Here is a 16,893-nt window from a genome sequence, read left to right on the forward strand (position 1 = left end):
AGATCTTGCTGGTCTCTCTGTCTCCTGTTCATTTTCTCCCCAACCTTTTTTCCCTCTGTGATCTACATCCTTTCTCTATTTCTCTTCGTTCTCTCTCTCTTTCTTTCTGTTTCTCCCTCCCTCTCCCGTTTCCATTCCTTCCACCGCTTCTACACCACCCCCACCCCCCCTCCGTCTCTCCTCCCTCCTTCGGGCTCCTGCTCTGCCCTCTCCGCCCCTCCCCAGAGAAGAGTGTCCAGCTCCACCCAGGGCTGCCCGCCCGCCGCTCCTTTCCTGCCCACCTACTATGAGGAGCAGCCCCTCCCACCTGCCCATAAAAGCCAAGTGCATGTTACCAGCCGAGGATCAGAGCACTCTCCCGGTCCTCTCCTGTGGGAGCCCCCAGCCTCTCTCCCGGATCTTACGTGCTCAAGGTAAGAGAACACTTCTGCAGGCATCTGACCTAATGGGGGTTGCTGCGGGGGTGGGAAATACGTCTCCTCTGGTCAACATGCTTACCGTTTGGTTCGACCTGATTCTTATGGATGCCAGATCAGCTGCTCCTTTAACTAGCAACTGGTTGGAAAACAAACTTCTGTTTGAACGGTAAAATAAAAGTTCATTTTGGGCAAGAAACAGCAGCATAAATACTGCAAAAAACCTCCTCTCTTTTTAAATCACTTTTCCCCATTTGCTGACTGTTGCTGAAGTTAAAATGTATCTGTTTGGGGTGTTTTACGCTTTTCATTGTAACTATCTCATATATCAGTGGGGGCAAGGAAAACTTTGTCCCATTGTCAAAAACGTACTTTAGAAGAACACAATTAGTTTCCTAAAAATAGCAGTCAAAAGGTCTGCTAACAATTTTGCGATGTTTTCCAAACCCCCTAAGACAGCTTCTGTGAGTCCTTTAAAAAGTATCTTTCCAGGTTTAAGTGCTTGGAAAAAATGATGTGAACGGGTGCCCTTTGCACAGGGACAGTAATCAGGTGGCTGGTAGATAGGAAAGAACAAACCCAAATTTACAAGCTGGGGCAAAATGTGCTCTCACAAAGCTATCTTTTCAAGACTTTCTAAAATGAGAACGGTGTCAGAACCCAGAAAGTGTATAAAGAAACTTCATGAATTTCTATACATACACCTAAACATAAAGCGTTTCAATATGTTTCACAGCAAGAGAAAAATACAGGCCAGATTATACAATTCTTCTGTGTACACCAGACGGTTGTAAAAAAAAAAAAAAATCAACTTGAAGGCTTTGGAAGTTTGAACCCTGCTTGCCACCCTCCTTTCCCTCATCTAGTAAATTAACATCGACCTGATTAGGACTGGATTCTAGAGCTACCCAGTAGTTAAGCTAGCATCGTATTTAAAGACTGCCATACCTTCCTGTTTCTGAGGTCGGCGAATGAGTACCGTGCACCTGTGAGAGCTTCTGTGAGTAGCTCCACGGCTACTCCTGTAAAACCAGACGCTTGGTCCATGAAGTTTGCCATCAAAATCTGTGGGCTGTGTGGGATGAAACTCTCTCATGTGGGAGAAAAACCCTCTTCAAATATTTCCTCTGGGGAATTAATTGCACAAGACTGCTTAGAGACGGCAAACCAAAGGTTTGGTCAGGAAACCAACCCACTATTTCAGCCCTTAAGATTCTTAAAGTAAAAGAGGAAAAGCTTCATTTTTTTTTTTCTTTTTTGGTTTGTGTATATTGTTTCACTTAAAAAGGGAAAAGTCACCAGAGCTGTAAATAATTCTTCACTATTAAAGAAGGTAGAATCAACAGAAGTTTAACTGAGGGTCTTTCAAAGCTTTTCTCCGTATCATTTGCATATCAAAGGAAATAATAAAGATGTATTAAAATTCTGCTTGGCAGGGAAGGAATTCAATGCTGTGATTCAAATGAAAGAATTACATATAAAGGTTTCTGTCATGTAAAATTTTGCTTCATTGGAAAAAATTATTGCAAGGAGTGTGGTTTCCTCTAAGAAAATGATATAAAATTACTATTGGCTGAGATAGTATGTGACCTGAGCATATTAAAATACCTTTCATCTTCAGCCACAGTGCAGACTGCTCGCTTCATATCTGATGTAAGTGGTTAATCAACCATGACAAGAGCACAGGTATGGGACAAGGCCAAACCAAGTGTGTGGTATGTCCAAGTTAATTCTTTTTTATGGTTATGCCGGACTCAAACCCATCATCACAATAGTGAAAATGCATTTCATTCACCAGATTTCCCTTGAGGGAAGTTATCTCTTCTGGGAGAAGAAAAAAAAAAGTGTTTCCAATGTAAAAGAGCTCCTGTTATTCCTAAATTTGGGGATGAAAAGTGTTCTCCCAGAGTTTGCTTCTGCTTTTCCTGGCAGCTAATCCACTCTACCAGCTACGAACCATTTAACAGTAACTGCCTTCCCCATGTGGCATCAAGTTCAACACCCTAAATAACTGGGTGAGATCATGTAGATGGCTCATGACCTAACTTTCCCAGGGCCCTTTACTGGACTCCTAAAGTGAGTCTTTCCCTAGAGGGCACATATCAGGCAAGATGAGACTTCTTAAGTCTTTAGAAAAATCAGTGCTGGGTTTCATGTAGTAGCCATCCCAATGTCTCTCCTTTGCACAGAATGTGGAGACTTCACATGAGTCTTTTCTCTCTGCCGTTATATAGCTGCTCCTGAATTGGGTTCATGACCATACCTATCTAACACCAATCGAGCTGGCTTGACCAACTCCTTTAATGTTTCTCAAAAAAGAAAAAATGAGCAGCTTCCTTTCACTAGAGACACAGAGAAGGTGTTCTGCTCACTTCAAGGGCCTGCTAAACCTAGGGAAACACACATTTGGATTGTTTTCCTATTGTCACAATTACAAAACAGTATTATTCTTCCAACGACCAGAAAGTGTATCCCAGTATATGTCCATTGATACCCATGAAAATCAAAGAGGAGAATGGGGATGAAACCAAGTGGGAAGCCAAGAGGAATGTCTCCTAGGAAGTGCCCTGGGAGAAGAGAAAGAGCAGAATGTGTTATAAACGCAACTTCTTTTTGCCTTTATTTGTATGAAATATGAAGAGGTGCAGAAGAGCAAATAGTCATATCTGCTCTTGGTTTTTGTCTTAAATCAATAAGTATATTTCCACCAATACGCTAAGGTCCATCTCTTCTGTGCCCTACTCTAACAGAGGAGAATAGCCCAGTTCTAAAGACCAAAACGATTTCAGGTCTACCTCACATTAAAACCCCTAGGACTTTGCCAGTTACAGCTTTTTTAAAACTATATTATGAGTATAAAAACCCTCAGAACATTAATGGGTGGTTCACATCAACAAACTCACCCCTAACAGTCCGAAAGGTCCCAAAGTTGGGTGATTATTTGCAAGTGAGAAGTTAGAAGCAGCAAATTACTCCTTCTTATCTATGGTCACCCTCTTTGGTATGGCAACTTGCAGAGTGAATGAGATAAACACTTATTTCCCAACCTCTGGTCCTCCCAGTAATCCTCTGAAAACCAAGCCTTTTTTCATGCCTTGACTTCCTTCTCATCCATCAAGTCTTCATAAACACACATAAGCATAATTTAAAGAAGGTACAGATCTTGAGACTAGAATCCAGTCTTCTGAGAGGTGCATTGTTCTAATTATGAGTGAAAAGAAAAAAAAAAAAAAGGAGAGGAGAGGAGAGGAGAAGGTTAAGGGGAGAACGAATGCTCTTTGGAATTTAGAGAATGTTTTACTTTAGCATTTTGTAAAATGGACCTTTTGCTAACCAAAGCATGTAGAACTTAAAAAATAATAATAATAAAAAGATCAGCTCACAAATGGTTACAAAATGCTAAGGATATAATGAAAAAGATCTTCCAATGACCTGGCAGTCATTAACACCAGTTTATACCCCACAATACTAAATGAGAGCTCTGCTAAACTTGCCCTTTCCAGAGAGGCAAGGAGTGAAGAGCGGGAAAGAAAATTAACCACACTTCAGCACCAACAAACAGAGAAGGCACTAATCAGACATTCCACTATCACTTTGGCAACTGTGTTCCCCATTTGAGGAAGGAGGTTCTTTAGAATCTATCCTTAAGCAAATAGATTTGTGGCATGGGGGTTAAAGGGAGTCACACAAGGTCAGAATGTATAATCTGGGGGCCCTGTGTATGCAAATCCACAAAGCCATTGAAATTGCATGGAATCAAACTGAGGTGACTGAAACAAAAATGTTTCCCAAAACTGATTATAGAGTAATCAGCTAAAATAATAATGAATTCTAACTGCTCAGTGTAGCATAATGGCAAAAGCAACTCACAGCACCTATAGCTGATTATATAAAATATTAAAAGACATCTGATGGTTCACCTTCAATCTCCCCTATTAATTTTGGGTCCACTTCCATGGTTCTTCCTAGAAAACGAAAACTGCCCTTTTCTCCTTCATCATGGGATTTGCAAATGCATACATTTCCCTTCTCCCCCCCTGCCCCGTGCTACCCCATTTTTCTTTCAGTGGAAGAAATCTCTTTTCAATGATTACAGATCAAGTTTCTAGAGTACCACTCATATTTGTGGCTTTTCTCATTACCCAAAGTCTCATACTTCTCTTAAACAGACTGTAAATTTTTACTCCGACAAATAAAAAGGCTTTACATTTTTGTCAAGCTTCATTCATCTATCTAGAAGAAATCTAATTTAAAATTGCTACTTGCCTCCAACAGGCCCTCTGCAGTGACGTTTCTAAACACTTTATCTAGTCCTTATTCCCCTTTCGTGGGTATTAAACTTATTGAGAGAAACACAGAATATAAATGCTGGAAGGATCTTTGGGGCTAATTTTAACTAATGTTAATTTTACAGCAAAAGTCAGAGAGGTCGATGTCATGCCCAGGGTCACCCAGACGTGTGTAGCAGAACCAGGAATACACTTCGTGCAGTCAAACTCTTCAAACAGTGGTCTGTCTTAGATAACTATAGTGTGTCTTTCCCACACAGTATGTATCTAAGATCTCTTAAAATCTGGTTCCAACATTTATGTGACAGAACAAATGTTTTCTTGTATAATAACCTTCTTCTTCTCCCACTCAATAGACAATGTGTTGCCAATATAACCACGTTACTCCTTCCCAGGTCTTTAATGAGAAAAAAGACAAAATATGCATAAAGAACAATCAGAGGAGACTTTGAGGGACATATGGTTGGAGGGGTGTAGGCATGAAATGTGTCATGTCAGAGGAGAGGGGTTAAGGGGCCAAGAGTGTAGAGACAGGATACTGTAGCTAAGAGGGCTCATTCCCTTAGACAGAGGAGAGAGAAACTCCATAGAGTTGAGGTGCTAAAGAAGAGATTTTTAATGTGTCTGATCCAAGAGCCTGTCAAATGTTTGGGAGATAAAATCCTATTTGGGTCAGCCTCCTTTCAGTATAACGCCAGTTGAGGACTGACTCACATGGGTAAAAGCTTTACAAGTATTACATCTTATTAAAACTCTTCTGAACCCTTGACTGAACTTCTGCTGGGAAAAGAGCCTTATCTGACCCCTGACTTGACTGACCCAGCAATACTAACTCCATGGAAGTCATGCCATCACAATGCTCTCTGCTAAGATACAAATACAGTTTTTGGTGATACACAAAGCTAATCCAACATAGAAAATGATGAAGGTAAAAGGAATATTCTTGTATCATTTCTGGAAACAATTTGCCCTGAATAAGTAGACAGATGTTACCCCAGATGCTTCTTCACTTTCCCCTAAAGCCTGACAATTGTTTGCGTATCTTTGAAATAGTACTTTTGTTTCTGAAATTGATTTATTGTATGTTAAAATTTACATAGTCTACGACTAAGCATAATCGTGAAAACATTCTTTTAAGTAAATTTCTTGAAGACTGCGTCTCTTAAGCTCTCTATTGATGTGTTTACATCACAGGATATTTAGGCATTGGCATCACTTGATGTGCCGAGATTAAAGACAATCACTTCATGTGCTACTTTTCCAACTCAAACTGAATAGGCCTGGGTGTGGGTGTCAGCTGTTGGCTTCTCTGGGAAGTAAAATGTGTCCAGCCTGTTGGGGCGCCTCTCCAGTCCTCTCTGTTAGCTAGATAAAACAGCTGTTTTTCTGAAAGACTGGGCCAATGACCTCCGTAATTCAGGTTTCATGTACTAGGGCAACTATGGCTGGCTTATGCAGAAATTATGCTACCCTGCAGCCGAGTGGGTAAGTCACAACTGCCTTCAGTTCCATAGGAGGACACTGAATCCTAACATCTGGCTCAAGAGCATTGTCCTGGGGCAGCAGGAAGACATCTTGGCAGCAGTTGATCCATTTCATATGTTCCTCCAACTATCATGCCATGTGAACTCTAAAAAGATAAATCTAAACTTGGTTCATAAATTGAAACTGATGACCGTACACCATTATATTTCTTTAACGATCTTTACTTAGCGATTAACTAGTCTTCAAATCCAGAGGTCATGGTGTTCATCAGTGCTATAAATCCAAACAAGTGGCCTCTTGTTAAAAGGCAGATGAAAGATAAGGCCAAGACCTACATGAAGGGAGATGCTAGGTAGAGCTAAGACTTTGTGGCTTAGGTGGCCAAAATTGAGGTTGGAAGAAGAAGAGATAAAAGGAGATCTTTAGCAAAAATATGCTATTGGATCCATAATTCCTAATCTAACGACATGTCTAGTTCCCCTTCTAGCTCCCAGTTTATTCCAATCCCCTCAGGTTGGAAAGAGTGGGGAGAGAAGTCATTGACCAGTAGAGGGAGCCACGGGGCTGAGTGTCTCAAAATAAAAACTGACTTGTTCCTAGAGGGGGCCTTTTAGATTTGAATTCTTCTGATAAAAGACAGAGCCAGGTGTCCTTTGTTACCAGTGGCTAAAGTGTACAATAGGAGCATATCACATTGTTGGTTTTCTTTTTGAGAAAAAAAAAATACCAATTTAAGCCTCTAGGAATAAATCACCTGCGCTTCAACAATGCCAGAAATGTCCAGGCTTGTAGAGGTTTATTTGAAAGAAAACCAAAGCAATCTTAGAAAATGTTCTTTCCAAGGCCACCACCAGCCAAGACTAAATGCTCCAGACTAAATGCTCAACTCAGTGAGAAAGAAACTCTGGAAGCTGGGGGTGGGGTCAGGGAGAGAAGAGCAGAGAGGCTCAAGCACTGAGAAGATTTCATGAGTTTTAAAGGGGAAGTCCTGGTGTCCTGCCATGACCAGACCCTCCTGTCAACAAGAGCAGGAAGGGAGCCTAGAGAAAGAAGGAGGCAGAAATGGGCCCAACAGGTTTCTCTGAGATGGCCTAGAATCTGCACTCCTGGATCCGGGTCTCTCCAGGGAGCAGCCAGAGCCTTGCCTAGACTGAAGTGAATACCTTTCCGTTGAACACTTCCATTGCACAGCTGTGTTGGGGATGGCTTGTTAAGACTTGAGACACTTGCATAATTCAGAACCCTTTGGGGGATAGAGCTCAATTAGGACCATAAAAGAAAAATCCCTGGCACACCAGAGAAGGGCTGCTTGCTTTTTAAAACTTATGACATCCACAGGAATACAGAGCAGTCCTCTTTCTATTTCTGAGGTCAGTGGAGACGAACCTATAAAGTTTGTGTGCACGTAGCCTAAGAAGTCCCCATTTGAGAAAATCTTGCGTTTTAATCTCAGAAACACCTTGACTCTTTCTGGGATCTTTGGAAAGCCACTGATCATCTCTGTGCCTTAATTTATTTATCTTAAATAGAAGAGCAATTTTCAAATAACCACTGTCTTTGTCATTTAGAGACACTTGAGGTGTTGCCAATCATTTTGCAGACTGATACTCCTTAAACATACATGGTTGCTGTTACTTATATAGTGAATAGATTATACTCACAACACCTGGTAATGGCTCATGGTATTTATGCAGAATCAGGTCAAAATGGAATAAAATTCCAAATAAGCACATAACCTTCCAAGATGTAGCAAGAACATTTTTGTTTCTTAAAGTACGAAAGACAATTCCTCATGTGTCCAGAATCCAGACAAGGTCAAGGGTAAGTAGAAGAGGGAAAAGAAACAATTAATTTATGGCTTAAGAATCTCAAAAGGCCTATATGCTCACTTGTCCATATTTTGATATCAATTAAAAGCTAATTCCCCACACACGGAAGAGTTTTTGTGGTTTTAAAATTCTACTTTAGCTAAAGAAAGATGATATTTTCAACAATGATGTTATATTATGTAAAACCCAAGTGTTACTTCTTCAACGTTTTCCAAAGTGTGCTTCAGAAACAGTAGTACCTGAGATATTACTATGTGTTTATACAGAAAAAGCTTCTATGGTCTATTACATTTCAGAAACACTCAGTAAAACAACGTGATCAGTTTTGTTCACTGCTAGACTTCACAAAGACCTTAATATGCTAATTATATTTTCATTTTTTGAAAATGTTACAGTCAGTAGTGTGCCCTAAACTTATTTGCTGACACCTTCCCACCATGAGAGCATCTCTTGGAACCAGTATTCTATGGAAAAATTTGGGAACAGTTTAGGAATCACTGTCCCACGTCATTGTTTCAAGATCTACTGGGACATAGTAAAGTCAGTATTGCTAGTCATTATGTAATACACATTGAGTATCACAGATATAACACAAATTATGTGCTATGTCAAACCATAAAGTAAGAAACAATCCCGGTGTAATTTCCAAGCCCAGCTGAAAAAGAAACAAAAGAAGATGATGAACCTGTCTTGGTTCAATGGCTCAGTTCTTCATAGTAAAAGCAATAGCAGAAACGCCAGAATAACTTAAGATTTTGAAAAGCTAGGAAGATAGATGATGGGAAGGAAAGCAGGAAGGGAGGGAGCGAGGGAGGGAGGAAGACTGGACAGATTGAAATGATCTCTTCCTTCCTTCTTCTTTCTCATTGTCTAGATATTGTAATGATCATCAATAAGCAACAAGTTTGGTAAACAAGGAGCCTATGTAATTTCATGAATTAGCTCAACAGTCTCTGATCTGATCATTGTTTCACCTTAACTACTATTAATGACCAAGATCATTAGCCAAACTTCTTCCTTGAGCATTTACTTTCTCACTATAAATAGGGAGCTAACTCCTATAATAAGATCACACTTACTGATATTCTAGTATATCATGCTATATCAGGGATTCTTTGGTTTATTGATAACACTCAGACCTCCGACCCCTATCAAATTCCCTGTTTCTCTTAGAGCCTTACTCTAGTAATTCTCTTTCCCCTTCACAAAGATTATACCTGGAGGCCAGTGTCCTAAAAGTGTCAGAATGGAGCATCCTCTCCTTTAAGAAAATGAGTAGTTCATAGTCACTCAAAGGAGAACTCAAGCTCATCATTTGTAATTATAGTAATAGATACTATTTATTAAGTGTCTAATAGGATCAGACCTTGTACTGGTATCTTTATCTCTATTCCTTAAATCAACCCTACAAGAGCAATATTACCATTCTCAATTTAAAGAGGAAAGAAACGGAGCCTCTACTTGGTCAAGGAACTTGCCCAGGGTCACACAGCTAGGAAGTGGCATAGCCAGTATTCCCATCGAGGTCACATTCCAAACTTCAGCCTTCCTGCTCCTCCACACTGCCTTTCATGGTGTCTTCTAGTGTTAATAAAAGGGAGAAAAAACATCAATTCCCTGTGACAATGCTTCTGACTCATAAGGAAAGTGAGAGAATTCCAGTGGCTCTGTTCCTAGACACTGCCGACTGGCTCTGTTTCTTGTTTAATACTGTGATTTTAATTTCTTTTTCTTTTCTGTATTTTTTCCTAAAAGCATGCTGTCATTTTGGAGCCAAAAAAGTAAGGGCTGTGTAACTAGAAAAACAAAAAAAACAAAAAAAAAAGCTATCATTTCTCCCTAGAGTAATTTTTAAGGGCTAAAGTTTCTCCATAAATTCTCCCCAAGTGGTCCCAAGTTGCTTGGCATCAGTCTGGGAGAGAGAGTGACAACCTAGCATGTCATTCCTAAGGCAGTAGGAATTCCCATGATTATATGAGAAACAGACAGAACAAAGACATTACGGCACGTTAAACAAACTTGAATCTGGCTCATCAGATCATTCTCTTTGGCGTTACTTTTATTAGCATCCATAGCCAGCTGACGAGAGTCAAGACAACTTAAATGATTCCCTCAGCCATGTGAGTCACCTAGAAAAGTGTCTATATTGTCTACACCTGCTCCTTAACCTGCTGTGAGGGTCTATATAGAAATAAGTATACCTCAAGCCCTTCCTTTGTGTTATGCCAAAGACAAAAGAAGAAACAAGGGCTGGTTCTTTCCATATGATCACATTCTGCATACTTTTTTGCTTTTGTCCTTGATCTTCCCTCTCTGCATGTAGTATTTCCCACTAAATCTATGGAATTAATTTGTACTCCTCCTCCAAGGTTCAGATCAGGTATCTTCTGCTTGGAGAAGACATGCCTACAACCTGCCTTCCCCAGGCTGCATTGCACACCTCCACCACGCTCCCTAGTACTATGTGCACAGTCCTGTCATGGCCATGTCCACTCTGTAATAGCACGGGCTTGTTCTCTGTGCAGAGCGGTGAGCTCCTTGAAGAAGGATTCAGGTCTCGTTTACCTCTGCACCCTCAATACTTAACAGATAATAGGAGCATAATAAATATGAACAAGAGGAAAGAAAAAAGGGACAGGGGAATAAAATACAGTGATGGTGAATGAGAAGCCTCTTACTTTGCTTTTCTCTATCCCTGTAGATGGTTCCAGGAAAACATAGTTTCACCGAAGTTCATTAACACCAGTGCACACACATATAGTGTTACTAGTGTTACACATTGACGTACAGTGTTACTCCACCGGAGCTAACCATGGGGCACAAGATGAAGTCCCATTTGTAAGCGACTATTAAATATTGGCCTTCCATATACGAAATTATGTAAGGAAAAATTACTTGTTAGGTGGTGCCACTGTCCCAAGACTGTCAGTACTCTGCTCAAAAATCGGAGTGACATTATGAAACATAGAACAAAAACCTTAATTTGCCAGTCAAGTATCTCAGTCTCTCTCAACCTAACCCATGCTTCCATCTTCACCTGTCTCCAGTCTACAGCAGGAATTTGACCTAAGCCACAAGGGCTATTATTCGCCCAGACATTCTCTTTCCTTTTCTCTACTGAGTGTCCCCCACTTGCCCAAGGAACCATAAACTCAAGGTCTTCTTAAAGTCATCCCAAATGTTGCAGTCTGCATCGATCCTTCTCACTTCTCAACTGACAAGCACTTACTATAAATGTCACTTAATGTGTTGCCTGTACACTGCATTGAAGACATCGGAGCTGTCTGCTAGAATTTTCTGTAGTGATGAAAAAGTGCGATATCTGAGCCACCCAACATGATAGCCACCGACCACATAATGGCAACTGAGCATGTGAAGTGTGCCTAGTGGAACTGACGTACAAAATTTTAAATTTTTATTTTATTATAATCTATTTTTTTAACTTTATTTATTTTGAGAGAGAGAGAGAGCATGTGTGTGTGTGTGTGTGTGTGTGTGTGTGTGTACACAGACACGTGGAGGAGGGGCAGAGAGGGAGAGAGAGAATCCCAAGCAGGCTCCATGCTGTCAGCGCAGAGCCCAACGGGGGGCTCAGACTCACAAACTCTGAGATCATGAGCTGAGCTGAAATCAAGAATTGGACACTTAACTGATTGAGCCATCCAGGTGCCCCTTATTATAATCTCTTTAAATTTAAAATCAAATAGCCACATGTGGATAGTGCCTACTGTATTGGACAACACAGAATATTTACATTTTGATGTGCTATGTCTTGTATCCCTTGGTGAGCATATAAGCTACCAAAAAAATTGAATAAGAAGCTTTTATGTATCCCAGGGGAATGCCATGACCACAGCAGTGCTCTTTAAATTTCATGTTCAGTGCATTGCTTGACTACATGCCTGCCTCTAATTGTTCTATTATCTTAAAGAAGTCCTCTTTCCAAAGAGACTGTTAAAAACTGAGAACAAACTGAGGGTTGATGGGGGGTGGGAGGGAGGGCAGGGTGGGAGGGAGGGCAGGGTGGGTGATGGGTATTGAGGAGGGAACCTTTTGGGATGAGCACTGAGTGTTGTATGGAAACCAATTTGACAGTAAATTTCATATATTAAAAAATAAAAAATAAATAAAAAAAAAAAAGAAGTCCTCTTCCCTACATATATAATTTTAACAAAATACTACAGATGGTATTTCCTTTTTTTTTTTTAGTGGCTTAAACTCACACAGAATGGCAGTGTACTGCAATCTGGGTCCTTTATCACTAGACAAATAAAATAAAATATAGACTGATTTCAACTGAATCTCTCCAAGAGAAATCTCCATTATTCATTTCCACCTCTTCTCTTTTCCCTTTTGTGGGAAAAACATGTTTTAAATACCTGCACGTAGAAATGCTTCAATTTTATGTGTGACTGTTCTACAGAGAAAGACTATCTCAGGTTATCTGAAACAAGTTCAGTAATAGATTTTTCTTTTATCTCCCCCCTGAAACCCCAAGACCTTCTGAAGGAAGGTAGTCCTATATCGTAGATTTTCCCAGAGAATTTTTGTCTCTATTTCTAGTGAACACCCTGAGGTTCTTTGAAGAAGGCTCAACCCTCTAGAAGGTCAAGGGAGGTCACATGTCTTTGGAATTTAACAATGATGTGCCCCTGGCACTTGCTGGCTTACCAATGGCCCTTCAGGAATCATCATGCCAACAGGCCAACCATGCAATAAAATCCTGTGGCTGGCAAAGCCAAGAGCAAAGTGATCAAACAGTCTGGCTGCAGATTAGATTCTAACTTATTAATAAGGCTTCAGAAAATAAACCAGATTGAGTCTTTAACAGCAACAGTTTACAGGAGATGTTTAATGATTTCGGAGGTCGGCCACACCGCATGCCTTCCTTCTGACTCAGTGAAGAGCAGGACAAGGGCAGAAGACACGCTCAAGAAGCCAGAGCAATCAGCTGTATCTTTTCCATTTACAGCTAAGTTTATTTGGAGTGACTGGAAAAACTTTCAATGAAATCTTTTTTTTTAAATAATAAAATAAAAGAATTTACCCAACTATCATGAGCCAGACAACATCGAGAAATAATTATGGGTGTGTATTTTCCCCTGCCTTGTAAAGTATTTACAAATTGTAGCATGAGCAAGCTCTAAAGTAAATGGTAAAGATAGCAATAACATTTAACTTGTAAATTTTTTATATTTAGCCATAAAAGAATCACCATGTGTTTAAATCACATTTGAATACATATAAATAAAATTCTCATCTGCAGACGTGAGCCAGTGGCTAAAGAAAGAATCCGTGACTCCTTCTCAACAGAGCAAAAACACTGGAGAGGCTTAGTACCTTATTTCTATAAAATAGAATTCATTGCCACCACATCAGCAAAAGTGTTAGTATCTTAATTTGGGAACTTATAAAAATGAAGACATTGATAGTGACAATAATAAACTTTGTAGAGAAATTTACAGTTTATGGTGTGTTTTATATACCTTCCTTCATTTGTATTAGATAGAGGATGACTTTATCTACATTTACACATGAGACAGTGGAGGCTTAGAAAGATTAAGTAAATTTCCCATCATTCAGATAGTGAATGTTGGAGCTAGAATATGAACCTGGCTCATCCCACTCCTGAAGTCCTCTTCATTCTACTAATTCAGGCTGAGCCTTAACAGTATCACATCCAGATCATCCTGGCAGCATAAAGCAGAAACTGCAGCAAAGGAAAGCAGAATGATCTGAAAGAGTTAGTTAGCAAAAAGGATTCAATGACTGAGAATGTGCTTTTCAAGAAGATAGAATTCAAATAAGATATTATTCAACAGTAATAGCATTAATGTGTATTGAGGATTTACTCCATGCCAAACAGAATGCTAAAGCTTTTTTTTATATACATATATAGTATTGCATTTTATCCTAATCATTTTCCTTATAGACAAGAAACTATGTAGGAGAGTTAACTAACTTCCTCAAAGTCACATAGCTGTGGGTAAAGGACCAAGAATGTAAAACCAGTAGATGAGATTCCTGAGTTCTCCTCTTTAACTGCTACATCAGTGACATTTTATCCCCAGAGAATCATTCATAGCATCCCATTACTAATCTCTAGCAAACAGATTCGCAGTGGTGATAGGACAAGGGACATAAGAAACGCCACTGATAATCAACAGGAATCATTTTATAGGTTGTCTTCTGTACAGTTTATGATTTTAAAGGACACACAATCCACTTTAAACCTGACTCTAATTTTTAAAGGGTATTTTTAAAACCCCCTTTTGATTAATACCAAAATGCATGTCATTTATGGGGGCAAAAAACCAAAAGATCTTAAATCACCTATGAGAAGCCATTGTAGTGTCATGTATAAAAGCACTGAGTTAGACATAAGAAGTCATGGGGTCAAGTCCCATGATTTCTGAGGGAATTACTGAATCATGGCTGAATGTAATTATTGATGTATTTAGTGGTGTCTTTTAAGAATTAAAGAAATTTCATATTTTAAGTAGATGTTATCAAAACAAACATATTTTGATCCTCACAGTTGTAAAATATCAGCTTTGGGAAATTTTTAATTATCTAACATGTCTCATTCTCTAAAAGATTTGGGAAGGTTGAGGCTATTCTAATATATATGAGTGTGTAAACACATACACGCACACTTATGCATATAAATTATATGAAGTAGAATTTATGTTAAGCTAGAAAACCTCATGTCCCTAACATGCAGTATAACGGATTATTAACTTTTTGGTTGTCAGCTTCCAATAAAAGCATGATCAAAGTAGTTACCTGGAATCCAAAGCCTTGAGTTCATGCTTACTTTTCATCTAATGCAGCCGAGATCAGGGAAATTACCTCACTGCTCAGTGACTCAATTTATCTATTTGTGTAATGAGAAAAACAAAGGGTCTGGGGGACTTTGTTCCTGTTTCAAAATTTGAAAATGCTTAATGTAAGTCCCAATAATAGTCTGATTTGGGGTTATTATTTTTTAAGCAAACATCCCTCAAGGAAAAGATGCAAGCTAGTCTTTCCCTGCTTTTCTTTCCTTATAATCTTTCCTTTCCAAAGATCACCACAAAGAAACAAAGAGCCAAACACACTGACTCACGTCTTTTTCTAATAGTGTTGTGGTCAATTTGCTCCCGCATAAAAAAGTAGTAGTGAAGCTTTGAACTCTGGGTTTTGGAAGGCCAAGAGTGGAAAAACGTCTTTAGCAGAAAGAACAGCACATTCCAAATCTGTCCAGTGTTAGAAAAGTCTGCTTAGGCATGCAGTTCCCATTGAAGCCCTTTTCTGTTATCAACTTTCTGACAGAAGAAGAGGCTGAACTTTGCCTTTCAATGATATCTTGAGTTTGCTGGGGGTTTTTTTGTTGTTTTTTATTTTGCTTTGTTTTGTTGTTTGTTTTGTCAGACCTTACTCATACAAGCCTTAAGATGGTTTCTCGGTTTGAACTTGCCTTTAGGACGAATGGGAAAATGGTGTAGCTTTGCTCCTAGAAAAGCTGGTTCCATCCTTTTTTTGGGAGGAAAAGTTGTACATGGTACAGAAAGTTGAAGATACACTGAGAGTCTTCACTGAGAGATTTCTGATACTGAAGTTGGTTATTACATTCTATCATTGATCAGATGTCATGATTTTTGCTTTCTTAGATGCTGCTTTCTCAAAGTCTGTTGCTATCTAATATAGTCATACAACTTTGTAGTGTACAAAAGTACTTTCACAATCTGAAATATATATGTATGTAAGTCTTGGTACATTTCTAAGTCACTAGTGTCATTCTTTGACTACTAAGATTGAGCAGCTGGCTTATCCTACATATCACCCAATTGAAGAAATTATCTCAGTACTAAAACCCTATCAACTAAAGTGCTGGAAGGACATTTCAAAGGTCTTCACTCTTTTCTCCCTGGGAGGAAGTTTCCATAAAACCACTCTCACCATACTGTTACTCATCACACATCTTACCTGCAGGCCATCCTGGCCTTGGCTCCTTCCCTCCTGTCAGTGGAAGAGACATTTCTCACATATTTTCTGGGTGCACCTCTCCACCCCTCCTGCCTTCTGGGGCCTTGACTCTGAATCATCTGCACCATTGGTCTATTGCAGCTGTAGTGTTCTTCAGTGCAGCCCAGGTTGTGACTCACCCCTGTTGAAAATCTTTCAGAGCTATTACTTGGCCCTCAAATTAGAGTCCAAACTCTATCACAAGATTTATAAGGCCTCTCGTGGTCTGGGCCTGCCCAACTTTGCAGATGCCTTCCTTGTTATACCTCCTGCTGTCACCAGGCCCACTCTATAGTCACAGTTCTCTCTCTCTCTCTCTCTTTATATATACATCTCTTTTTTTTTAATTAATTAATTAGTTTATTTTTTTTTTTTAGAGAAAGAGCAGGAGCAGAGGAGGGACAGAGAAAGAGGGAAAGAGAGAATCTTAAGCAGCCCAACGTGGAGCACCATGCAGGGGGCTTGGTCTCACAACAGTGAGATTATGACCTGAGTGGAAACCAAGAGTGGGACACTTAACCGATTGAGCCACCCAGGTGCCCCCACAGTTTTCTCTTAAAGTGTCATAGCTCTCATCTTTTAGGGCTTTTATCCACACTGTTCTGTCTTTCTCCCTGGAATACTCTGCCTTCTCATCACCTCCCAGCTCCCTAATCATTCCCAGAAGCCTTCTGTGTGGCCAGGACTGGATTAGCTGACCCTGCTGTTTGCTCTTACATTGCCCCAACCTCTCTCTATGGCATCCGACACTCTCACTATGCCTATTTCATTAATTGACTGTCTCTTCTGCTGGTCTATAAATACCATTATGGCCTGAATTGAGTCTGCCTTACTAAGCAGTGTGTCCCCAGCACAGACTCTGAAACT

The 16,893-nt window shown here is 39.8% G+C and overlaps 1 protein-coding gene across 1 annotated transcript in view; it reads left to right on the forward strand.

Moving 5' to 3' along the window:
* Positions 1 to 302: 302 nt before the first annotated feature.
* The window catches only part of COL8A1 (collagen type VIII alpha 1 chain), a 149,477-nt gene continuing 132,886 nt past the window's right edge, over positions 303 to 16,893 (forward strand). Inside the window, exon 1 of the mRNA XM_042955872.1 lies at positions 303 to 413. The gene's annotated coding sequence lies outside the window, so the exon portion shown is untranslated. The remainder of the gene's footprint in view (positions 414 to 16,893) is intronic.

Source organism: Panthera leo, chromosome C2 (genome assembly GCF_018350215.1).
Source record: "Panthera leo isolate Ple1 chromosome C2, P.leo_Ple1_pat1.1, whole genome shotgun sequence".
NCBI classification, from domain to species: domain Eukaryota; kingdom Metazoa; phylum Chordata; class Mammalia; order Carnivora; family Felidae; genus Panthera; species Panthera leo.